The sequence below is a fragment of the Kogia breviceps genome, chromosome 3 (assembly GCF_026419965.1).
Source record: "Kogia breviceps isolate mKogBre1 chromosome 3, mKogBre1 haplotype 1, whole genome shotgun sequence".
NCBI classification, from domain to species: Eukaryota; Metazoa; Chordata; class Mammalia; order Artiodactyla; family Physeteridae; genus Kogia; species Kogia breviceps.
In genome coordinates, this window is record NC_081312.1 from 55,994,042 (window position 1) to 56,021,820 (window position 27,779).

Consider the following 27,779-nt stretch of genomic DNA (forward strand, 5'->3'; position numbering starts at 1 on the left):
GTGAAGGTACTCAGTAGTTCTCTTCAGATCCTCTTTGATCTCAAAATATAATTAACATGAGAACAATAACTGTGGAATTTAAACATTTTATTGTCATGGAAATTCAGTAACTTGGTGTCAATGTAATTCTATAAACTGTAGTCTCTGAATGAATTAAAATCATTCAGACAAAAAATGATTTCTCCATATAATTTCCTCACCTTCAAAAAAAATAGAAGAATTCAAACTATATTGCATCTAGAGGATTCTCTGCCTGAAACATACTTGTGTCTACCAAGGTAAATGGTCAGCTAATTTAAAATTAACATCATTAGTTGAAGGGATGAAGTACTGAATATACTATAGTTCTCTGCTATTCCTTGAGAGTTATTTCTATGTCTAACACAATATTTCTTTTATGTTTTTCAACTGAGAACAGAATATTCAAGTCCCTTGCATCTATAAAGGAAACTTCATAGGAGATGACTCTGCAAATGTTTTGGGGTCCTTTTTACTCTGGAGACAAAGGTAATTATGTCAGTCTAAATCTTGGTGAGTGAAAGGGAAGGTAACATTAAATATTCACATTACTTATAAATTCCTGTGAATTGCCTCTCAATTTTCCTCACTCACACTGATAACCAATGGAAAGCAGGTAGAAATTGGAGGTCAAGAATGCAATTAACTTTCCTGCTGAATTTTGAGAACAATTCTTTAGTAAATGATGGTAATGATATAAAAAGTTAATGAATGTTGCTGAGAGGGTTGGTTGACTCTGGCTCAAATTGTTGCAAAATTCTCCATGACCCATATTTTAGACCAAAAACTAAATGAAAGAGGAGGATTAATTTTAAAAGTTACATCATTGTGCTGGCCTCCTTTGTATTTCTTGCACTCAATTCAGCTGTCAGTTACAAAGTTAGTTTTACCTATTGCCACTTTTTGTCCCAATTCAACATTTTCTGTATTAAAACAAATAGAAAAATATTTCAAGCTCAAAAGAATTTTGGTACATCTGTCATCTTTTAAAGTTAACTATTTTAATTAAGCAATAATGATTGAGACATAAGACATTTCCAGAAAATTAATAGATGCTAGAAAGTGTTGATGCTTTAGGCTAAACCAACAACTATATTCTCTTGGTAAATACACAGACTTTTAAATCATAATTGCATTTCTGAGATAAAATGAAAAACAAATAATATGGTTCAAATATTTTTTATTCCTTGTCTAATTTTAATTGTCTAAAATGAAGTATTTTTTATCATTAAGGAAAAATAAACTTATCTTCATAAAGTATTCTTTTTCTTCTAAAAATTTTTATTGAAATACAGTTGATTTACAATGTTGTGTTAGTTTTGGGTGTACAGTAAAGTGATTCAGTTATACATATATATATATTATTTTTTTTACATTCTTTTTCATATATTCTTTTACTATGATTTTCTACTTTATTCTTCAATTCAAATAAAATATATTTATGCATTTACTTAAAAAAATACTGTCCTAAACGTAATAGAGAATGTAAATATTGCACTCTCTTTACTCTTCAAAGACACACAGCTTTGTGAGGATCTTTTCAGGTAAATGAAACATACAGCCAATTGATACTAGCATTATTCCAAAGTTACAAAATACAAAGGAAGAATGATAGCGATTCTTTAATCACATACAGAGGAATCCATAAAAGCCTTTGGAGAAAGACATCCATAAAGGCCTCTGGAGTAGAAGTATAATTTTTCCCTGATCTGTACATCAATTAGGATAGAATTCTTCTGTGCGTTGCAGTAACCTCTACTATAGGAACTTAGGTAAATAAGAGGCTTAATTTTTTTCTTGCATGAGAGTAGTCTGGAAGTAGGTAGTCCAGAAGCAGTATAGCAACCGAAAACTTACATGAAGGAACCAAGAGCTTTCTCTCTTTCTGCTCCATCATCCTTAGTGACAACTGCTATGCTACAGATATAACATATATTCCAGGAAGTTAGAAGGAAGTAAAAAGAAAATATGGTACTTGTGTACTTCTACTTATGGCTTATTGGAAAAATGCTGATGTTCTGACCCATCTAGCAACATAGGAAAATGCATTTTAGTTTTCCAGTCACTGGAGCAGGTAAGAAAAAGATAAAAATAAAGGAACTGAAATCTGTGTTGAGTGATCCAACTTATATTACCTACAAAAATTCAAATCTTTGACTATATAGAACTACTCAGAATTGGAAAGGAAGTGGTATTACTTTCTGTCTTAGTCATTTCTTGCTTCTATAATAAAAATACCATAGACTAGATGGCTTACTCACAGATCTGATGGGTGGGAAGTCCAGGATCAAGGCACTGGAAAGTCTGGTGTCTGGATCCTGGCTTGTAGAGAGCTGCCTACTTACTGTGTCTTTACTTAGCAGAGGGGAGAGGTCGTGCAGGGAAAGAGTGAGGAACAGATGAGGCATCCAGAGAGAGAGAGAGAGGAAGCTCTTTCCTGTCCTTATTATAAGGACACTAATTCTATCATAAGGGCTCCACCCTCATGACCTAATTATCTCCCAGATACCCCATTTCCAAATACCATCACACTGGGAATTAGGGTTTCAACATATGAATGGAGAGGGACAAATATGCAGTCCACAATATTCCACCTCTGGATATGCAAAATTCATGTCCTTCTACCATGCCAAATACATTCATTCCATCCAAATACCTCCTAAAGTCTAAATTCATTCCAGCATCAATTCTAAAATCTAAAGTCCAAAGTCTTACCTAAATATCTGTATCATCTCTTTTTTTCTTAAGTAATCTGGCTAGAAGCTTGTAGATTTTATTGATCCTTTCAAAGAACCAGCTTTTGGTTGTATTGATTTCCTCTTTCGATTTCACTGATTTCTGCTCTAATTCTTATTATTTCTTTTGTCCTACTTACTTTGGATGAAATTTTCTCTCCTTTTTCTAGCTTCTTAAGGTGGAAACTTAGATTATTGATTTTAGTTCTTTCTTCACTTCTAATATGTACATTAAACACTATAAATTTTCTTTGAAGTACTGCTTTCTCTGCATCCCACAAATTTTGATAAATTATGTTTTTATTTTCATTTAGTTCAAATATTTAAAAATTTCTCTTGAGATTTCTTCTTTGATTCCTAAGTATTTAGAAGTATCATATTTAACATCTATTTATTTTGGATTTATATAGTTATCTTTCTGTTATTGATTTCTATTTCATTCCACTATATTCTGAGAGCAGACGTTGTATGATTTCTATTCTTTTAAATTTGTTAAGGTATGTTTATGACCCAGAATGTGGTCTATCTTGGCAAATGTACCATGAGATTTTGCAAAAAATGCATATTCTGCTGTTGTTGGATAAAGTGGTCTATAGGTGTCAATTATATCTAGTTTATTGATGGTGTTGTTGAGTTCAACCACATTCTTACTGATTTTCTACCTGCTGAATCTGTCCATTTCTGAGAGAGGATTGTTGAAGTCTCCAACTATGATAGCAGATTCATCTATTTCTCTTTTCAGGTCTATCAGTTTTTTGCTTCACATAGTGTGATGCTCTGTTAGTCACATACACATTAAGAATTGTTATGTCTTCCTGGAGAACTGACTCCTTTGTCATTATGTAACATTTTTCATTATTTCTAAAAACTGTCCTTACTCTGAAGTCTTCTGTGTCTGAAGTTAAAATAGCTATTCCTGTTTTCTTTTGATTAGTGTTATCATACTATGTTACCCTCCTTCCAGTTACTTATAATCTATATGTGTCTTTATATTTAAAATGGTTTTCTTGTAGAGAAAATATAGTTGAGTCATGTTTTTAATCCACCCTGACAATCTTCATCATTTAATTGGTACATTTAGACCATTGCCATTTAAACTGATTCTTGATATTGTTGGATTAATATCTACCATATTCGTTAGTATGTTCTATTTGTGGCCTTTGTTCTTTGTTCCTAATCTTGTCTTCTCCTCTTTTTCTGCCTTTTGTGACTTCAAGTAAGCATTTTATATTATCCCATTTTCTATTCTTCCTTAGTTTTGAGGGTTTAGTTAAGCTTCTCCATGGCATTGCTTCCTTGGCATCTATTCTATTTGGTCATGCAGCCTGCAGTGACCTTAAACTGACACTATCCCTTCATGCAAGTATTGTACGTGCTCTAAATAACAGCTGCAGCAGTCACAAGTAAATGTTAAGTTCCTGATATGATTTCCCCAATAGCCCTTGTGATCAACAGTCTCCTCTGCCTCCCAATACCTTCCCCTTATATACCTCTTATATAAGACCTCCACGGGGCTTACCAAAATACCACTCTTTTGGATTGAATTGACTAATACAAGCCTTAGTGTGGGAACCCCAAACTGCTCCACTCACATACCCTAATAAAAGCATGGGCCCCAGGTCTGTCTCTCCCTCTGTCTGCACTCTTTCTTGATCTCTCCCTGTGGTCCCTCGAGATTTGTCAGGTACTTCCTCCAGGACCCGTGAGTAATAATTTCTCTATTTCACTTTCTCTTGCAGTCTATTGTTGAACCATGGCTCACCATCCGGCACCCTGTGCACCACTTGACAAGTGTTAGCTTCACAGATTAATAATACTTAGCATATCAGTTCTTCCCCCCCACCCTTAAGTGGTTGCCCTAGAGTTTTCAATATTCATTTACAACTAATCCAAGTCCACTTTTAACTTATACTATACAATTTCACAGGTAGTGTGAGTACATTATAAAAACAAGATAATTTAAATTCTTCCTTCCCTCCCTTATATCATTGCTGTCATTCGTTTCACTTATATATGTGTATATATACATTTATAATATAAAGTCAAATACATTGTTTCTATTCTTTTGAACAACCTTATCTCTTAGATCAATTAAGAATAAGAAAAATAAAAGTTTTTGTTTTACTTTCACTTGTTCCATCTTTGATGTCCTTCCTTTCTCTATGTAGATCTGAGTTTCTGATCTATATAATTTTCCTTGTCTCTAAAGAACTCCTTTTACCATTTCTTTCAAGGCAGGTTGACTGGCAATAATTTTTGTTTGTCTGAGAAAGTGTTAATTTCTTCACTTTTGAAGGATAATTTTTCAGGGTATGGAATTCTAGGTTGGTGGATTTTATTTTCTCTGAGCACTTTAAATATTTCACTCCACTTTATTACTGATGTGTTTTCTGAGCAGAAGTCAGACATAATTTTTATATTTGTTCCTCTATAAGTAAGGTTTTTTTTTTTTTCCTCTAATATTTTTAAGGACTTTCTTCTTTGATTTTCTGTAGTGTGAAAATGACATGCCTAGATTTACTTTATTGGGATTTATCATGCTTGATTTTCTCTCAGCTTCCTGGATCTATGGTTTAGTGCCTGACATTAATTTGGGAAAATTTTCAGTCATTATTGTTTCAAATAGTTCTTTCATTCCTTTCGCTCTTTTTTTCTCCTTCTGGTATTCCCATTATGCATATGTTACACCTTTTGTAGTTGTTCCATAGTCCTTGGATATTCTGTTCTGTGTTTTTCATCTTTGTTCTCTTTGCTTTTTAGTTTTTGAGGATTCTATTGATATATACGCAGCCTGACCAGTCTATCAATAAACCCATCAAATGTATTCTTCTCCTCTCTTACAGTGTTTTTTATCTAGCATTTGTTTTCGGTTCTTTCATAGAATTTCCATCTTTTAGCTTACATTATCCACCTGTTCTCTTATTTTTTCTCCTTTATCCATTAGAGCCCTTAGCATATTAATCACAGATGTTTTAAATTCCTGGTCTGATAATTCCAACATCTCTGCCATATATGGTTCTGATGCTTGCTTTGTCTCTTCAAATGTGTTTTTGTCTTTTGGTATACCTTATACTTTTTTTCTTGATAACTGGACATGATAGACTAAGTAAAAGACACTGCTGTAAATAGACCTTAATTATGTGGTAGTGAGGTGTGAGTGCAGGGGACTTATCCTATAGTTTTAAGATTAGGTCTCTGTCTTTCAGGAAGCCTATGCCTCTGGACTGAGAACTTCAAAAGTGTTTCTCAGTTTCTTCTCCTCACTTAGGTGGAGCAGGGTGGCTAGTGTGGGCTGGATTTGAGTATTTCCCATCTTCCCTGTGGAACGCTAGAACCAACTGGAGTTTGGTGTTTCCTTTTCTCAGGTCAGGTAGGCTCTGATAAAACACCAGCAGGTTAGGCTCTTCTTAATTAGTTTCTGCTGAGAGTAGTCCTTGTTAAGAAGAGCAGAGTTATCTGGCATATTTCAAAAGGGTTTCTTTTTCCCTCTCCCGTCAGGAAGCAAAAAGGAATTTTTCTCTGATATTTACTGTGGGAATCTGGTTGAGCTCTCTAGGTGAATCTCACAATATTGTGGGAACCCCAAGACTGGGTACCCTTGGAATTTTTAACTATCAGAGTTGTCTGCACTCAGCCTCCAACAATGTGTCAGTTAGAGTTTAGGTTTTTCCCCCCCAGCAATTTTTCCTATGGCAGTTTATGATTATGAGTTTCTGCTCCAGAAAGCCATGATTCTCTGTAATCAACTGCCTGTCTCTCCAGTATTGGGGGCAGATATGTGTCCTGTGTCTGTTACTGAATCTAAGCCACCTTTATGGTCTTGCTTATACGTACTTCCTGCAAGATCCCTCAAGTGGTGGTGTATAACATTCTGGTCTGGTACTTAGGAGACCTGGGGCCAAGGTGAGTTCTGCTGCTGATTAACAGCAGACTTGAACATTGTTTCCTTACTTCTCCTAACAGAAATTGTTTACACACATAAAGTACTTTGTGATGTATTATTTGAGTAGTTGTAATGGTAGGCAAAATAATTCCCCCCCTCCAAAGATGCCCATGTCCTAATCCCCAGAACCTGTGAGTATGTTGTTAAGTGGAATTAAGGTTAAAAACAGAATTCATGTTGCTGATCAGCTGACCCTGGGATGGGGAGAGTATTCTGGTTTATCCAGGTGGGCCCAATGTACAGAAAATTCCTTATAAGGGAGAGAGAGGGCGCGCGTGCGCACGCGAGAGAGGATCAGGTGAGTCAGTAGCAGAGAGGGAAGAAGGGTGCAAGGAGCCAAGAAATTCGGGCAGCCTCTGGAAGCTGGGAAAGGTAAGGTAACAGATGCTCCCCTAGAGCCACCAAAAGGAGCTCAGGCCTGCCAATAGCTTGATTTTAGCCTCCTGTGACCCCTTTTCAGACTTCTGGTCTCCAGAATTATGATAATAAGATTGTTTTAAGTCACCAAGTTTGTGGTAATTGGTTACAGCAGCAATAGAAAACGAATACAATTATCATTACAAACCTGTAATGTAGGTATCATTTTGTCTGTTTTGTAGATAGGGAATGAGGCTCAGAGTTTAAATGGCATGCTTAAGGAAACTCGACCATTAAATATTGCTTAGGAAATTAACTCGGGTGTTTGGACTCCAAATCCAGTGAACCTTTTATTGTAAAATGAGGAGGTTGGATAACATACTCTCTAAGGTTGTTCCAGCTCTAACATTTACTGATTTAAAGTATCAAATGGAATCTCAGACTAAAATGGGAGGATTTGTTGGTTGTGTATCTCCTTAGTTCTCAGGAGTGTTTCTAAAGCAAAAAGGTTTTGGCATCATTTTGCTGTATAGCAAAATATGCGGGTTTTTTGTTTTGTTTGTTTTTTGTTTCCAAATGCAAGCCTTGTAGGCTTTGCTCCTAGCTCTGAAGTTTTAGCTGCTTAGGCTCTTTCACATACACCACTGAAATAGCTTTTTCCTTCTGTGCTGTTAGGGATTTACTGACAGTTCACCAAACTGACTTTCTGCTGACACAAATAGATTTTTGCTTGACCTGTTTCTTGAATGAAATTTGTCTTTTCAACATTTCAAAACAGTTGAAGAGGTAGGCTTAAATTTGGCATCTATTTTGAAGCATACTACATAAATTTCTTATATACATAGTAACTAATACATGTATTTATATACTGGTATAAATTCCTTTAAAATATTTGTTTTCTTTTCTAAATGTCATTTTTAAGTGCTGGTGTTTTTTTTTCTCCAAAATATCATTTAATAGGATTTAGAGACAAGTGTGTAGAAATATAGTGCATAATTCCACTGACTAGATGATTCTCTGTTGACCTCTCAGAAAAAGGAATAGTCTGTGCACGTACTTAGAAAATATAAACAGACTAGGATGGTGTAAAATGAAAGGAAAAAGGAAGGTTTTTATGTAACTGGTTGGGTTTATGCACATATCTATTAAATCTGATAAAACTTAATCACTTTCTATAAGCAATATCACATATTTGTGTAGTATATTATGTAGCCAAACAAGAGAAAGAAAATTCTACATTGAATGCTGCTTACCTGATCTGTCATTCCAAAAAACCTAGATCCTGACTCTTTCATATGGGGTACACTTTGCATGGGATTTAGGAAATGGATTTAAAAATTGCATTCAATGAAATTGAACCCAAGATGTTATAAATAAATCAGCAGATGAACTTGAGAAGTGATGAACTCAGGAGGGAAATGCACAATTATTATTCGTACATAAAAGAAACTGCAAATGCTATTTTAATTTTCTATCTTAGTAAATATGGATGAAATTCTTTGCTGGGGTAATTAAGGGACTTGTTTTAGTGTATTTTCCTTTTTCACTTATTGTCAAAATTCTACTTTGTTCACTGATCTCTTCTATTCCTGTATTTGGCAGCAAAATAATTGCTTCTATGTGCCATGGCTCTTATTTTTCACTGTAGAGAATTATGGTCTTGTTCATCAGAAATTGTCTATAGTTTAGACTTATTAAAAAAAAACCTGCTTCAGATACACTGTAATTTGTCACAAGTTGCATACATGTTTCTGAGGTCTGAGAGCTCTCTACATCCATGTATCTGTTGTGACTATCTGTTAGGTTTCTAGTGAAAGAACATGATGTTTGCAATGCAGTGAAGCCACCACAATCTAGTTTGGCAGGAAAAGATCATCCTCATTGTCTAAGGGAAAAACAGCTACCTAATTGCAAAAATAAAAGTAAATTGTATTATGGAAAGATTTTGTGTGCTAGTCTTGAACATCTCTAATGATTGTAACACTTCAAGTATTTTTTGTTGATTTGATTTTGGTTTTTATTAGAGTCAGTTTTTAAGCTCTTCAGGACTTTTATCAAAAAGACTGGTGCCAGGGTGGGCAAGAATATTAAAGAATGTCTCTACCGTTAAGGTGCACTTACATTCGTTGGAGCAGTTGATTATATATGAAAAGTTAAATATTAGAATAAAATAGAATTCAATGGAAACTGCCTAGTGTATGTATAAATAATTTAAAGGTAAGTCTGTTTTAATCTTTCATTGAAATGCTTAATAGACAAATGTGAAAAGAAATCTTTTTATATGTATGAATTATAAATCATTTGAATCCATGAAATACTACTCATTGAGCATTGTTATATCAGGAACTTTATATACGTGAACATGATGATCACAGCAGTGCTATGGTGTGTTACTATTTTTCCTATTTTATAGATCAGGAAACTAAGGAAAAAGTTAAATAACATGTTGAAGACTGTGTGGCTAGAAAGTCACATATGGAAATATGACTGGGGGCTTCTGATACCAAAGTATGTGTTTGTTCTTCTGTACTACTGCCTCTAAATGAATTAGAATTGTCTTGTTTTTCTACCCTGATACTAAACTTATTTTATAAAATTAAAAAGATGATAGCAATATTTTATCAGGTACCAACAGTTCCAAAGCTTATTTGCTACCCAAAGACAGACTATTTGACTTTTAGAAATACCTTCTTCTAGGACAATTATAATGGCATTCCAAATGATTTTGAGCAAGTAACTTATATGAAAGAGAAACAGTGTTATGAGAAGATCAGTAAATTGTGAAAAATCAAGTGTCTACATAACCATAAGCCATAATATTTTTCATTAATTCTATAGTTCTTAAAATGTTTTCAAATGATTCTTTTTTCCTAGAGTCAGAATGACTGCCAAGTAATCATTTGTTCATCCTGTAGTCATTTGCTGATAATGGAAAGGAACCATATGTGTTGAGGCTTAGTTCTAGTTGAAATTATTGTGTGCTTTTGTACAAGGTTATGAATTGCCATTCAATCAAATACATCATTCTTAGAATTTATTTGTGACAGAAATGTGACAAACTATTAATTAACTCCTCATCCAATGTGAGAACATTATATACTAAAATCAAAAAATTGAACCCCAAAAGAGCCCATGCTGAAAGATTTATAACATGAATAAAAATATATTTGATTTTAAAACCAATTTTACAGAGAAGTAATTTAATGATAGTGATTTAAGGAGACGTATTTTAAATGAATGGGCACAATTTAGAATCTAGGTTAAATTGGTTTAAAGGGCTTAAATTTTGAGTGTCTCTTATGACATCTTCCAATACTAAAGCTGTTTTAACTGTCATGGATACAAATTATTTGTGGGTGTGCATGTGTGAATATATGTGCTTGTGTAATCTCAGCATAGTGAATTAGCAATTCATACAATTTTATTTTAGTCTACATTGAAATATATTCATATATTTATCAATGTTTCAATTGTTGGGGAAAATGGATTTCTTCGGGTACACATTTATGCTGGTTGACTGTTATAATGATTTTTGTCAGTGATGTGTAGTGAGGTAAAAGGGTTGCAATGGGGATGTAATTTCAATGTGAAATTAGGTAAGGTTTTTTAGTCTTTGAGCAAAAAGAGGGAACCAAGTTTAAGTTGGTGATCCATCCAGACTTAATTGACTAGTATGTCACATGCATTTTATATTTACAGTATTTCATTCATTCTAAGTCACATTTTTAGTTCACATTTTTCACCTCTGAAATGAGGATGCATCATACAGTTGACAGTATTTTACATTTATTGACCAGAAGGCAGTTGCAGTGTAAATGCTTTTACTGTGCATATGGGGACTTGGTCACAGATGTTTGTTTCCAAAACAATTGAATATATGCATTGTGCTACTGTAAATGTTCAATTTGACATTTAAATGTCAAATAATTTAAAGATAATTTGAGAAATAAATGAGTACGGTTGTTCCCTGAAAACCTTCCATTGATAAATTATAGTGATATTAAAAATTATTAAAGTATATAGACGTGAAAATGGTCCTTAGAATCTAAGGTCTGGTCCAAGGTATTGCCTATTGCTAATGGTGTGCCATTATCTTTATCCAACAGTGAGGTATCTGGCTCTCATTATCTACAACATATTTATTGTTTGTTCAACCCTAGGGTCTAAGAATTGTTAACGCATACCCTGTGAGAAACAAATTTACCAACTAAATTCATTGTTGCTATACCCTCATTTTGTCTTTTGCTTTATAGCTAAAATACTGTTTCTAAAAGTTAGTTCAGCTATTAACTATCTCTTCAGAGAGATTTAAAGAATGAGAAAGACTCGATTCCCCAGTTGCTGGTTTAAGAGTGGAGAAAGGAGGGCAACAGAAGGAATATAAACTGCCTCTACAAGCCAAAATCAACTCTGGCTGACAGCCAGGAAGGAAATGGGACCTGAATTCAGAAAACCACCTAAATCAGGTTAGAAGTAGGCTTTCTCAAAACCTCCAGTAAGGAAAGTAGCTCTGCCAACATCTTGATTTCAACCTGTGAAATCTGGAGCAGGAAAAATCAGCAGAGCCAACTTGGATTTCTGCTCCTCTATTGTCTCCAAGATTGGTTTGGCGATTTTCTTTCTTTTTGTAGATTTTATTTATTTTTGGCTGTGTTGGATCTTCGTTGCTGCGCCTGGGCTTTTTTCTATTTTCAGTGAGTTGGGGCTACTCTTCGTTGAGGTGCACAGGCTTCTCACTGCCGTGTCTTCTCTTGTTGTGGAACATGGGGCTCTAGGCACGCGGGCTTCAGTAGTTGCGGCATGTGGACTCAGTAGTTGTGGCATGTGGGCTCTAGGGCACACAGGCTTCAGTAGTTGTGGCACACAGGCTCAGTAGTTATGGCTCATGGGCTCTAGATATCAGGCTCAGTAGTTGTGGCACATGGCCTCAGTTGCTCCACGGCATGTGAGATCCTCCTAGACCAGGGATTGAACCCATGTCCCCTGCATTGGCAGGTGGACTCTCAACCACTGTGCCATCAAGGAAATCCCTTGGCTGATTTTCTATAGAGGAGTGAGATGATAAACTTTTGTTTTAGGTCAATTGGTTTGTGGTAATATTTCATAGCAGAAATAGAAAATGAATATGATATACTACCCAATTATTCATAACCTCTATCATGAGAAAAGATCAGACAAACACACAATATCTGACCTTGACTCTTCAAAGGTATCAAGGGCATGAAATACTAGGAAGAAGTGAGGAACTATAACATGAAGAGGGCTATTACAGTGACAGTGGCAACTCGATGCAATGGTAGTACTCTGATTTGATCTGAAACAGAGATACTCATGGGAAAACTGGTGAAATTCAATAAGGTTTGCAGTTTGGTTGATAGTATTCTACCAATATTAATTTCTAAGTTTTGAGAATTATACTATGGTTATATGCCATAACTTTGGGAAGAGCCGGGTGAAATTACCTGGAAATGCTCAGTGCTACTTTGAAACTGGTTTCTAAGTCTAAAATTGCTTTAAAATAAAGAAATTATGCAAATGGAGGTCATCATCTTGGAAGGAAATCTTGGAGAAAATAGAAGAGCAGGTTGAGAAATGCTGCTCATTGTGTTTTATGACAGAAAATGTCTAGGAAAATGCACATTGACAATGACAAGTTAAAACAATAACAGCAGAGTTGGACACTGAGTATGAAAATGATATAAGAATAATCAATTTGCTTAGCTCTTTATCACTATATATACATAAAAATATACAGTAAATATTTATTAAATTACTTTTAAAAAGAACTCTAAGTATGAAATAAGTGATCAGAAAGTGTTGTGTCATGGCTTAAGTTGCCACATGTACTCTGGTATAGTGGAATGAGGGCATTTTGCAATTGATGTGATAAAAATATATCTTTGTATCACTTAACTCTTGCATCAAACAGGAAATGAAATATTACCATTATTCCTATTTATAAAGGAGGTTTCTATGAAGTTCAGTGGTATTAATTTGCCCAAACTCATAGTGTTAATAAGAGGCATAGCTGAAATTTAAAGCCGCTCTGTCAGACTTAACAGCGTATATTCTTTATGCAAAATATACTACCTCCCATAGCAAATGAAAGATTATGCAACAGGGCAGAAACTTGGCCCTGGACTCAGAATATTACTGTTCTAACCCTTTAGGCTGGCACATCTAACATGTAGCATATTCAGTAGGAACTAATTCTATAAATGAAACAAGCTTATTTAGTACCGAGAACTGTTGAAATTTAGAAGATAATTACATGAATTTACTCATTTAGTTGTTAACTGCATCCTGAGGCACAAAGTAGCCATAAATTTGAGGGTGGTTTCATTTTCTTTAGATCAAATGAGTGAAACAGACTATTCTGAATGATTTTTAATTATATTAAAATTATAAATGTTAGCCTATTAGACATAGTGTAAACGGGTGACAGTGGTGAATATTTCCCTTTAGAAGCTCCTATAGATTCTGACCCTGAAACACATAACAGCAAATTAACAAATATAAAGCACTAGGTATTACTGTGGGCTTTTCAAAGGTACTTGCTAATTTTTGAGAAAGAATCATAGAAGAGCAAATGAGAAGTTTAATTTCTAGGCCATATTTCATCCTTTATGTCATGCCAGTCAAAACATTTCTGTTTATTTCACAGCTTTCCCAAATGAAATATTTTAGAATTGACATTTACTTTCAACACTCTGTGTTTTGAAAATTTAAATAGCCACAAAGCTGAATAAGAATGGAAAAAAAGATGTGGAAACCCTCAATTTAGGGAACTATCCACATACACTTCTTTGATACTTTTGAAATCAGGTTACTCAAATGAGTCAAACTAATTTGGGTTCTTTACCCATGTTACCAGAAACTGGATACTTAAGCAAATTCTTATTTTTGGTATTTTTCAAGGTAATAATTTGTTTATGATATATTCAAGATGTTAAAAACCTACATAAAGAAAACCACTCCAGATTTTATTTCACACAAACAATCATTAATATTAAACATTTCAGATGTAGATTTTTATACATGGAACTAGTTGGTTATGAAGATAATATTTAGAGATATATTTCTTTTTAAAAATAGACTTTCATATGTACTATTTAAATGTTCTTATTCTAATTTTTCTTTAAGTAAAAAATACAGAGGTAAAATTTTAGTAATTCCTAATCTCCTTATAAATTTTCACAAAAATGAAATATTAAAAAAAACTCTCTACTTACTTTAGGCTTAAGTTGTTCATCTTTTTCTAAGTTCCTAAGGTGGAAATTTGCATGATGAGCTTTATATCTTTCTTCTTTTCTAATATACTAATGATATAATTTTTTCTCTAAGCACTCCTTTCTCAGCATCCCACAAGTTATAAGTTGTGTTTTCATTTTCATTTACCTCAAAATATTTTTAAATTTATCTTGAGATTTCTTCTTTGACTCATGTGCTATTTAGAAGTGCTTTGTTTAATCTCCATATATTTGGGAAATTTCATCTTTCTGTAATTGATTTCTAGTTTAAATCCATTGTAGTATTCTATTCTTTTAAATTGGTTAGTGTGTTATGTGGTCCAGAATGTGGTTTATTTGGGTGAATGTTTCATGTGAGCTTGAGAAAAATGTGCATTCTGCTGAAGTCATCTACAAATCCATTATATCTAGTTGATTGAAAGTGTTAAATTCAGCTGTGTCCTTACTGATTTTCTGCCTGCTGAATCTGTCCATTTCTGAGAGAGGAGTGTTAAAGTCTCCAACTATGACAGTGGATTAATCTATTTCTCCTTTGGAGTTCTATCAGTTTTTGCTCCACAAAGTTTGGTACTGTTGATAGATGCATACATGTTAGGAATTGTTATGTCTTCTGGAAGAATTGACCCCTTTATCATTACATAATATCCTTCTTTATCCCTGATAACGTGCTTTGAAGTCTGCTCTGTTGGAAATTAATATAGCTACTCCGGCTTTCCTTTAATTAGTGTTAGTGTGGTGTATCTTTCTTCATCCATTTACTTTTAATCTATCCATATTTTTATATTTAAAGTGAGTTTCTTATAGATCTAATTTTAAAAACTTCAAAGGTAAAGGTGTTGGAAATATTTAAGAACTAATAGGAGAGCTGAAAAATAAGAATTAGAACAGAAATCTATGAAACTGAAAACAGGAAATCAATAGAGAAAGTTAATGAAACCAAAAGCTATTTCTTTAAAAAGATCAGTAATATGAAGAGAGATATGGGAACATGTGTATATGTATAACTGATTCACTTTGTTATAAAGCAGAAACTAACACACCATTGTAAAGCAATTATACTTCAATAAAGATGTTAAAAAAATAATAAGCCTCTAGCCAGGCTAAGAAAAAAGAGAAGGCAAAAAATATTAATATCAGAAATAAAAGAGGGGGCATCATTACAGATCCCATGGACATTAAAACAATAATAAAGGAATACTCTGAACAATTCTATGCCCACAAATTTTATAGCCTAGATAAATTGGTCCACTCCTTTGAAAGACGAAAACTGCCAAAATCACACTTACAAAACTAAACGTACTCTTACCACATAATCCAGCAATTATACTCCTTGGTACTGAAAGGAGTTGAAAAGATATGTCCACATAAAATTATGCACACAGATGTTTATAGCAATTTTATTCATAATTGCCAAAACTTAGAATCAACGAAGATGTTCTCTAGTAGGTGAATGGATAAACTTTAGTACATCCATACAATTGTATACCATTCAGCAACTGAAAAGAAATGAGCTTTCAAGCCATGAAACGACATGGTAGAATCTTAAACGCATATGGCTAAAGGAAAGAAGCCAATCAGCAAAGGCTACGCACTGCATGAATCCAGCTATATAACATTCCAGAAAAGTCAAAACTGTGGAGACAATAAAAAGATCAGTGGTTGCCACAGGGTAAGTGTTGGGATTGGAGAATAGATGGATATGTCATTAGACATTTGTCTAACCGATAGAATTCTTCAGAATATTTTTAGGGTTTATCTTCCACTTTCTGAGACTCATGTGTCTTACAAAGGTTTTCAGCAAGCTAGCCATTTCTTGTTCATCTGCCCTGATGAGCAAAATATCAATTTGTTGTTCTACACGATGTTTGGACCATCCAGATCTCTTCAAACATTATGACAGAGGGTGGGAGAGTTGACATGGCTCTGGGGCAGAAATGTAAATGTAGATAGTTGTCTCTTGATAATAATTCTGATTGAAATTTAAAAACTCATTGACCAAATTTTTAAAAAAGCATAAAACAAAAACTCTAATATTAAAAATGAGATTATACAATAAATTAAGGGGTTGCAGTATTATTTATAATAGCAAAGATATGGAAGCAACATAAGTGTCCATCAACAGACAAATGGATAAAGATGTGGAATATGTATAATGAACTATTAGTCATAAAAATATTTAAAATTTACCATTTGCAACACCATGGAGGGTATCATGTTTAGTGAAATATGTCAGACACCAAGACAAATGCTGTATGTTATCACTCATACGTGAAATTTAAAAAAATAAATGAATATAAAAAAACAGACTCACAGATATAGAGAACAAACTAGTGGTTATCAGTGGGGAGAGGGAAGTGGGGAGAGGCAAGATATAGGGGTTGGGGATTAAGAGGTACAAACTACTATATATAAAATAAATAAGTTACAAGGATATATTGTACAGCACAGGGAATATAGCCATTATCTTGGAATAACATTAAATGGAGTATAATCGATACAAATGTTGAATGGTGTTGTACAACTGAAACTAATAATATTGTAAATCGACTGTACTTCAATAAAAAATACCTATTTGAAATAAAAACACAACTAAATTGCTCTTTTGTTGAAAATGTCCAATTAAAATCTGGCAATAAATTTAGATGTAGTTTAGTTCTTACATTTAAAGAGTTGGTTTTCAATCACTTCCTGAAGTGGAGTGGGTACTTAGAATTTCCTACTGAGGCTGCTTGCTAAGCCTTTCGACTTTGTATGCTTTGAAGTTGTTATGGGTAAATCTGACTACACCATGTTCTTCCTGTATTGTTATTAACTGACTGGAGGATTACGTTTCCTAGAAGCCCAGGGTTGTCTGACTTTGGCTTTATATCCATATTTATTTTATCACAAATACTTCCTTGTGGCCATTGGCAACCAGCTGACCTCCAAGGCCCTGATTGCTTTTCTTTGGTAGTTGATCCTATTCACTTGATTCACTTGATCCTATTGACTTATTCTTCTATAAGTAGCTAGTGGGTTTTAAAAGCAGGTTCATATACTTTTCTTTGAATATTTTAACTGATTATTTTGCTAATATTATACACCCTTATTTAATTTCAGTTTTACAAATGGCAAACTAGAAATTCTGGCATAAGAGAAGAATTATGCAGAAAGTTAATGCTGAAAGTTAGGGAGATTGAACATTTTTTCCCAAAAGAGAGTCTATGAAATAGATCCCCATATTCTTTCTATAGCTGAAGTCTCTATTACAATACTAAGCCTGCAAGAAAAGACTGACATTGTGAACAGAAAAACCACTGAGCTGGGCAGCTCAGAAGAACCAACAACCCAAGCTTTCCCCTTGACAGCAGTAAGTCCACCCTGGGTTACAGTTCAGCTGAATTATTTGTGCATGTTGTCTCCCTCTGTCTGGAACAATTTATTCTCTTTATGAGAAAGGGGGGAAATTATCCAAAATACATTGTCTCCAATTTATGTGATTAATTGACATTAGCCAATGTGTGCAAGCATAATAGGAGAAAGGTTAGAAGAGCCTGCCAGAGAGGGATGCCAGAGTATGCACCCTCAGGTTTAAGTCAGCAGTTAATCAAACAGTTCTTTACTTGCCACTCATGTTTTCTGCAAAAGAAGTAAAGTGGAAAATCAGTAAACATGACATTGGAAGCCCTTTCACCTGCCCTGGAACAAGTATCAAACATTTGTCTTTCATCAAGGTACAACTTTAGGTTTCTTCTCTTACGTGTGCTAGGTTTCCTCAACACCCTTTTCTAATGAAAGCTGTAGAAAGAGACTGCCCACCCAAAGAGGTGCTTTTCCTGTATTGTTGGTGGTGGTGGTGCTGGTGGTGGTGATAGTTTTATTTCTAAATATAGAAGTTGCTATATCTGTTTCATCATGACTATCTATAAATTTAGAAACAGCATGAGTCAACCAGGGATTATCTATAGTCACCAAGAGTAAAAATCTGTATTTCTTTTGCCTATCACAAGGTTACCTTGTGTTGCTTATTTCCAAGAAAATGGTAGGAGGCTGTCATGAGAAGACAAGTCACTGTAGAGATTCAAATGGACATGACAGTGATTTTAAGTTTAACTTACCCAATCTGACGTTATTGGTATTGCCCCTTATATCGAAGGACCTTCCTAATTGCAAATGTTGTTTCATTTAAAGAATCTGCCCAGTTGACACTGATGTTGATGGTTCATATTGTTGAATTTCTCTGAAAATATTATTTCTTCAAAATTGTTTCTGTGTGGTCAGACCTTTAGGTGTTCCACTTCTCTAGCTGTACAATGAAACAATCCTCAATAGCTGACTGGTTCCCCTCTCGTTAGATAGCTTGGTATAAGAAGCCCATCAGCTTTCTTACCACAATGAATTAGTCATTTATGCTGACTCTCCAATATGACACGTGGGGCCTATTCAACTATGGTAACATTATTGAAACTTCAGTTATGAAACTTAATTTCCCCAAATCTTATGGTTTCCTTTTCCCTCATGACATAGATTTTGCAAGATTATCCTTCAAGGTAGATGATCCTTGGATCTAATGCAAATATCCTGAACTTCTCTGATCATTATAAATTCTATTTTTTTATGAATGTAACTTAAAATATTCAGTATCTTTGTTGTTGAGACATAGAACTTTCTGCTACAAATAGGGATTTATCAACTTTGGCAATTACTATTATGTGAGTGGGTGTTTTACGACTTGCTTGGCAAATTACAGACCATCTCTATTTAGATACTCAATAATAGCAAAATTATATTTTAGCACTTACATTCCTTTTGTCAAGATGCATACACATTGTTAGATGTCTAGTGTTAATTTTTTAGTCTTTCTCTTTTTTATTATATCTATATCTGTTAATTGATATTATTTCAGGAAATCTGAATTCTAGCACCATAATAAATCTCTCTCGAAATATATATGTTCTTGGATGGTAACGTTATTTTTCAAGGGATTACTCTGATCAAATTATAAGATTCATTTAAGATAGTTAAATTGTATTTGATGGGAGAATTCTTAGCATCGTCTTAAAGTCTATATCTGATATCTAATTGACAGATTTCATTTCTTTCTTGTACTCGATTCTGTGTTTCCCTGAAATATTAATAAGCTCACCAGGATGTATCGAAGAATGCAATTGAATGAGGAACTTTCTAGCATAATAGGCAATTTCCTTTTGATAGAGGCTTGCCCCCTACTGCATATATATCCCTGGATATATCACTGGGAGACTGAAACATCTTTCTTTGTTCCATGCTTAGCATTAAGATCTAAAACTAAATAACTTACTAATCTCATATCATTAAAGAATTAAAATTTTATTACTTTCATAATTTGTGAATGAAACATCATTGACATTCTTGTATTAATTCACTTATTTTCTTAGGTATTTGCAATAAAGATGATACAAGATTGTAGTTACTTGATCAGGAATTGCTATAACAGCTGAATACACTGAGATGGACTTCACAAAACCTTTCTAATGTTTTCACTACTGTGTGTGTGTGTTTCATCTTGGAAATTTAAAAATATTAAGCTATTTCAATTTGGCAGCCTAATAAGAATGGAAAATCAGTTAATAAAATGAAAAAGTATATTGACTTTATATATTTCTCTCTAGTTCTATATTTGATTAAGTTTCTATGCTTAATATAGAAATATATTAAGTAAATTAAGAGAAGTACTATGTCTATTATTGAAACAAATATGATAATTAGACCAAAGGTATTACTCATGACTAAGTAGAAGGAAAAATTGTAATTCAATGAGACAATCAGATAACAATTTTATGGGATATCTTAGCTGCAGTGCTCTTTATCAACTAATTTTCCATGTAAATCAACTGACACACAAGGAGATACAGAGGCAATAAAATGATGCGTTTTTGGCCAAAATAAATTTCTTCACAATTAACATTGTAATTTTATTAATATGTATTATTTTGGTCTCAGTGATTTCACATGATTGTGATTTGAAAAATCACGCAAAAATATTAGTTGACTGGGAAATGGGAGTGTTGGCATAGAAATCTCTGAAGGTAAGAAACTGCTAAATTTCTAACACAAGCTAGCATGTATTTTCTATGTATTTTAGCTTAATACAGAAGTTCCTTCAGAAATCCTTTTTCTAAGTAGATAGTAAATCAGATATGACATTCTCTTGAATAAAGTGTTAAATGTTATATATTAATATTTTAAATTGAAAAATGACAGTTAAGTATTGACAAGGATTGAAAGCCAAATTTTTAACATTAATCACATACTGATCTATCATTTGCAATCTAAGATCACCTATTTCAATTCTACATAGTACAAAAAAGGAGGTGGATTGCTATTTGGGCACAGTACACTAAATACACAATTTGAAGAAAAACATGAAACACTGTGCAAATTTTGTGGGTGTTAGAACGAAAACAGGGTCAGCTTCTTAAGCAAACTTGTATTATAATTGAAATTTATTTTCAATTAATGATTTATAGGAAATTACAAAGTTGAAAGGTGCCATGTTTTCTTCACCCAGTTTCCACATGGTTATATCTTGTGTAAATATAGTACAATATCAAAACTAGGAAACTGACACTAGTGTAATGCGTGTTTATAATTCTATGCCATTTTTTTTTATTTTGCGGTACGCGGGCCTCTCACTGTTGTGGCCTCTCCCGTTGCGGAGCACAGGCTCCGGATGCACAGGCTCAGCGGCCACGGCTCACGGGCCCAGCCGCTCCGCGGCACGTGGGATCTTCCCGGACCGGGGCACGAACCCGCGTCCCCTGCATCGGCAGGCGGATTCTCAACCACTGCGCCACCAGGGAAGCCCTCTATGCCATTTTATCACATATGTAGATTCCTGTTACCACCACTGCTATCACTATACAGAACTATTTTATCACTGCAAATATCACCTGGTGTCTATGTTTTTCAGCTAAGTGTAGAGACCTTACTTTAATCCTGTTATCCACTTCTTTTAGTATTATAATTGTCAAATATTTCCACTACATACATATTCTATGTACACACATATATTAAAGTCCACATCGGACAATGTTACACTTTTTTCTTTGAACATCAAACATAATTTAGGAAAGTTTAAAAAAGAAGGAAAGTTTATTGCACTACCTGTATTTTTGTTTTTATTCTTTTCAGATATTCATCCTTAAATCTCATACTTCTATGGCATTTGCCTAACACTTTTAGAAAGAAACAATTTTTAGGGGTATAGCCAATTATTCCCAAATAAAGCTAGAACAAGAGATACCAACTATTTATTATGTTAACGTTTCCCAATATGCCCATTTCTACTTAAGGAAAAAGATCAAGCATATCCCTCAGTAGTGGAATTGGAGTTTAAGGTAGTTTAATCATACATGGGAAAAGAAGGAAAATTGGAGTGAAGAGAATAGTATAGAAATCCTTTGCACCAGGTCTAATTTCAATCACACTGTATGACTTGGACTGATTCATATTTCCATGATATTATTGTCTTATGGAATAAAATCAACTGACCAGTTATTGAAGCTAGCACATGAAAATCAGGGTGATAACCAATTACCTTATTCAATAAATCTTCTCATTACAATTTATTCACTCCTTCTCAAATTTTTCTTTACTCTTATGGGGTATACTTAGGGGTATTCCATATTACTCTAGGATTTAATATAGGATTTTGAGAAATACATTTTAAAAGTACAAGGTTGATTTATAAGAGTCATAACTAGTTTTGAGAAGGAAATATTTTCCCCTGTGCTATATTATTTTGTGAAAAGTCATCCATCAAATTAAATAATAAATGCTGTTTCTTTCCAAGAAAAGTATTTTTGAATAGTTCCTATATTCACATATTTCACAAATAAAGGTGCATTATGAAGTAAAAAGTAAATTCTCCCTTGTACCTTATCCTGTATCCAACTAGGATATAATTGTCTATACCATAAGTGATTTACTATTTACTTTTACTTATTACCATTATTACTATTATTAGTATCTTCTTGCATTTCTATGGAAATACGGATATAGATTCTTATTTTTCACTGTTTATACACCATTTATTTTCTTCTTGGAGATGCACATGTATCATTAATAAATTCATTATAGAAAATTTTTTATGGTTTTCTATATTTTTCTAAGACAAACAATTATGCAAGAAACAACCTTGTATAAATGTCACCTTACATAAGTGATATACCTATGGATATATAGATAAAGGTACATTTCTGGTAATGTAACTGCCAGGTATAATAACGGGGCATGTACCATTTTATAATCCCATCAGTAATCCATGAGGCCACCCTTTCTACACATCCCTGACAAATGAGTTTGTTGAAGACCTTTTCAACTTTTTGAAATTCAATTTTTAACAGAATTTTCCAATCTGTTAGGTTTAATAAAAGGCTTTTTGATGCAGCTTTGATTGAAATTTTACTTTGTATACATGATGTCATATATTTTTATATACTGCAAATATTTTTCACCTAGTTTGTTGTGTTCTGACATGGTTTGTAGTGGTTTCCCCCTCGTTTAGAAGTTGTCATTTCCCTTGTAGTTGAATTTCTTAATCTTTTTAAAAAATGTTATCACTTTCTACTGTATAATTAATATACAGTTAATTTACTTATTATATATATTATGTTTCCCTCATAAGATCCTAAATGTCATGAGCACAGAGATTTTATTTCACTACTATATTTTCTGCACCTAGAATAGTGCCTGGCATACAGTGCTTGTTCGGTAAACACTTGTTGAATGAATGAATGAATGTAGGTTTTCTTGATCAGAACTTTATAAAGAGTAACACAATAATAGTCTAGAGACTGGATTAGGGTTAGAAGGCCAGGTGAGTACTATTGTCCTTGTTCTTTGGGTCATCCAGTTGAAAAATAACTAGGAAAGAGTTCTAATTAAAGATGAATGATCAGGAGCTAAGTAGTGAATGTTGTGTCATACCCATGAACTGTCTGTCATAGGAGAAAAAAAAGATTCATTGTTCATTCTTTGAGAGATAATCAAATGGCTGATTTCTATAAATTACGTATACAACATCTTTTTCTGTACTTTCTAGAGAGTACTGCTTGAATTACCAGTGGAAGCCATATAAAGGCCCTAATTTTCCTTCAGTGGCTCTGCCTATGCAATATCACCTTATTTTAGATGTGAAAAACCATGACACTTTTGGAGCACCTTAGAGACTACTGAATTAAGGAAAAAACTGACATCATGAAAAATTTCCAAAAGAGAATAGAGATAAGATAGAAAAGAGCTGCAAAAGAATAAATTGGCAATTTGTGTTCCCTCAAAGGACAGGATTTGAAAATATTTGTAAAGAGACAAACTATGAATATGAACATGAGTAAAGGCTTAAAAGCGAAGCTAAAATATCTAAAGGTTGGTTTGATATGGGTAGGAAGTAAATCATGGATTTGCATGACTTTTGTTGGTGAGACCATGATCAAAGAACTTATTTGTTAAGGGGCCGGTTAATGGTGATTTGCAGGTTTCTCTGTGCAATATGCCCTGGAAAAGCACTGAAGAAATATGATGCCCAAGTATAAAGGCAAGCTCCTTGCCATTTTAGTTATGTTATTTAGAGATAGCCAACAGGGTGACAAGTTTCTTTACCTTCATTCTAAGCCATTCATGTTCTTGAAAATGGAAACTTAAAGAATATGTTTGAATCTCTTAGGTGTGAGGGGCTCACATAGCCACATTGAGAAAGGCATTTGCTGAAGAAATAAAAAGTTTGTAGCAAAATTAAGAAGTGAGATGTTATGGGCTGAATTGTGTCCCACCAAAATTCAGGTGTTGAAGTCTTAAGCCCCAGTTTCTCAGAACTTGACCTTATTTGGAAATAGGGTCCTTGCAGATGTAAATAGTTCAGTATAGCTCATACTGGAGTAAGGAGGGCCCCTCATCCAATATGAATGGTGTTCTTATTTAAAAAGGGGAGATCTGGACACAGAGGTAGACAGGCTTACAGAGAAGAAGACATAAATAGGCAAGGAAAAGACAGCTGTCTACAAGCCAAGAGAGAGACCAGGAAGAGATTCTTTTCTCACAGGCTTCAGAAGGAACAAACCCTATTGACATTTTGATTTTGGACTTCTAACCACCAAAACTTGAGAAAATAAATTTCTGTTGTTTTAGGCACTCAATTTATAGTATGTTGTTAGAGCCTTTTAATTTACATAACAAAATTGTTCTAAGTTTTAAAGAAATACAAGTTTTCACTAAAGAATAAATATCACTTTATCTGGCATAGGTCTCAAAAAAACTATTCTTATTTTTAATATCAGTCTGTTTTTCTTCTGGGCCATTTTCTTACTATTTTTATGCCTACCAGCAGATTTTTAAAATTTTCTAAGGAATATTTAGGTAAAAGCCCTTATTGAGATGTTTCTTTTAATTAGTTTCTAGCCTCCTTTAAGAGTCAAGCTATTCTTAAGTCTATTGAGTAATAATATGGGATAGCAGTTGGCTTAGTATGGCAGTAATACATTCATTTGGTACTTACAGTAGAAAATGTAGGGTTATGGAGGGTCGTCTTTGTCATGCAACTGACATTGATCTTTGATCTGTAGCAATCAAGAGCCTCTAATATTTTTTAAACTTTGGAGTTTCATAATCATACTAGACCTTTAGAAAGAATACTTCGGGATATGTAAAAAATAAAACAAGTTAAGATACAGGAATCTAGGAGGGTTCAGTTGTAGTGATCCAGGTTAGTGATAAGGAGTAACTAAACTCAAAATGATAGGCACCAATCCCTAGCATTGACACCCAATTCAAAACCTTCACAGAATGTCTTTTTGCTTCTGAAATACTGTAAGGATGGTATGTTCCTTTACTGTAGGGAAAATGACTTCACGTTTGGGATGAAAACAAAAAAATATATATGAGAAAACAGAGCAAGATGTAAACTATAATCCAGAAATCAATAAATAGAAAAACAAGTGGAAAAAAAGGTAAAAGAATAAAAATGTAATTGTAGGATTCTTATATCAACTATACTGGTTTTCAAAGAGGGAAGCAATAGAAGGGACTCCTGTCTGTTTAAAAAACTATGGTATGTTTTATCCTACAAAATAACAAAAACATTTAAAGGCATGAGCAGATGCAAGGGATCTAGAAGGAAGATGTGTGAGTGTGTAGTTCTCTGTGCATGGGAAGATATCCATAGGGTGAAATGAACTCCAAGATGTATATAGTAATAAGATAAAAACATTAAGGCTTAAAGAAGTTAATATTCAAGTTATTAACCATTTCTGTAAGAAGAGCAGAAAGGCCTTAAACCTGTAGTGTTTATGTTGTGTTATAATGCCTCCCCAGAATACTGTTGAGAGCTGACAGCACCATGAGAATACGGGTTCATGTAATCCTGAAATTTACAAAGGGCTGTTAGATATAGGCAGACATAAACTCCAAAATTTAGGACTAAGAAACATCATTTAAGATGGCATAGTTTGAGACTTCTGAAAACAGACTTTTTTTTGAGAATGAAGATTTCTAAAAATTGGAAATACTTCTGTTTTTTTATTACAAATTATCCAGATAAAGAAGTATATCCTGGGGCTTCCCTGGTGGCGCAGTGGTTGAGAATCCGCCTGCCGATGCAGAGGACACGGGTTCGTGCCCCGGTCCGGGAAGATCCCACATGCCGCGGAGCGGCTGGGCCCGTGAGCCATGGCCGCTGAGCCTGCGCGTCCGGAGCCTGTGCTCTGCAACGGGAGAGGCCACAGCAGTGAGAGGCCCGCCAAGCACAAAAAAAAAAAAAAGTATCTCCTGATCGACTGAAAAAATCCAATATATGGAGATAGTAAATGAGCACAGATCTGAAAGGATTGTATGAATGTTGGACAAAATGGCTTAATTAGAATATAGATGTAAAAGTGACATTTATAGTGTCAGGAACACTAAATGGCAGACTGTGCTAAAAGCCTGTGCAAATGATTTTTATAAAGGATCATGTATGTCTTTTAACTATGTTAAGAGCAAGAAGACAGGCAGAGAATGCTATCACTTGAAGAAGATTTAATATTAACAAAATAATAAATAAAATAATACCATTAAACAGAAACTTAACCTCTAGTCTAAAAATATTTACAAAAAAAAGTAGACTTAAGAAGGAATGGCACCCAGGATATGAGAACCACACAGCTGATTTAAATGAGTTCAGTATTTTTTCCAATTATTGAAAGACTTAAAGATATGCTTGCACAGCAACTCATTGTTAAAAACTACAGAGGAAAAAAATCAGGTTTTTAAAATCTTATTTCAGAAATAATATTCTATAAGGTATAAATGGTAAACCTAATAAAACTGAGTGATTATTAAATAGATGGTTTATAAACATTTGCAAAAGGAAATGATGCTTGCTTAAAGTCACCATAGGTCTACCAACAAAAGTTCACCAGAAATCAAATTTATTATATTTTTCAACATGCTTCAACAGGTTATAGCTGTTCTTTCTACATTCATTGTTTCCATTTATTTTCTTGTAAAAGAACACTGGTTTTCTTTTTCTTTTTTTTTTTTTTTTTTAAATTTTTAACTTTTTTGGTTGCACTGCATGGCATGTGGGATCTTAGTTCCATGATCAGGGATGGAACCCATGCCCCCTGCAGTGGAAGTGTGGAGTCTTAACCACTGGACCATCAGGGAAGTCCAACCCTGGTTTTCTTTTGTGGAACTCTTCCCACTCCACTCTGTGTTCATGGTGTTGGTATAGCCTTGTCTAGGTTTTGCCATTCAGAGAATTCCATCTTTCAGGCAAGTGGACTGTATCATCAGACAATAAGGAGAAAACTGGGACTTTTCTGCAACCATATAGAGGAAGGAAAGCACTTCCTCTGGCACTACCAACTGGAGGAAAATGAGTTTGTAATTTTTGGTGGCAATTTTATATCATGAGGGGAAAACTTACTGAGAATCTAGTCAAGACACAGAACTTCTAAGCTGAGAAATGGAGACAGAATTCTAGCAACACGATTTGATTATTTGGAATTTTCAGTTAAGCAAAAATGCTATTCATAACTTATGCCACTCTGAGTTAGTTGAAACTAAAAAGAGTTCTAGTTCTGAAATTACTCCCTGGAAGTGGGGTATTAGAACTAAAAAACTTAAACTGTGGATTACGTTTATTTGCTGAAGAATACAAGATGAGGATTCCCCCTAACCTTGGTTGAGAAGATATTGATACCAGTTATACAATGGAAGATATTGCTTATACTTTCTGCCAAGTTCATGCAGAATTCACTTGGCTCTCCGATTTTCAGTTCTCTGAGGCTAGGGCTTTTGGAAATTCTATAGAGAAATGGCAGTATTTTGGAATGTGTTGACAATTTTTTGTGGCTTTCAGTAAGTTCTTCTGAGAGAGAGAGAGATGAGTTTCTTCTAAATAGCCTATTTGAAAACAGAAGAAATAAATACAAACTAGTGAAGAGATGCTCTTTGTGCCCGCAGCCAGTGACATGAGGT

General features: G+C 34.0%; 1 long non-coding RNA gene across 1 annotated transcript in view; it reads left to right on the forward strand.

The window, feature by feature from the left end:
- Positions 1-424: 424 nt before the first annotated feature.
- LOC136793794 (uncharacterized) overlaps positions 425-27,779 on the forward strand; it is a 392,876-nt gene continuing 365,521 nt past the window's right edge. Inside the window, exon 1 of the long non-coding RNA XR_010839568.1 lies at positions 425-507. This is a non-coding gene — a long non-coding RNA (uncharacterized lncRNA). The remainder of the gene's footprint in view (positions 508-27,779) is intronic.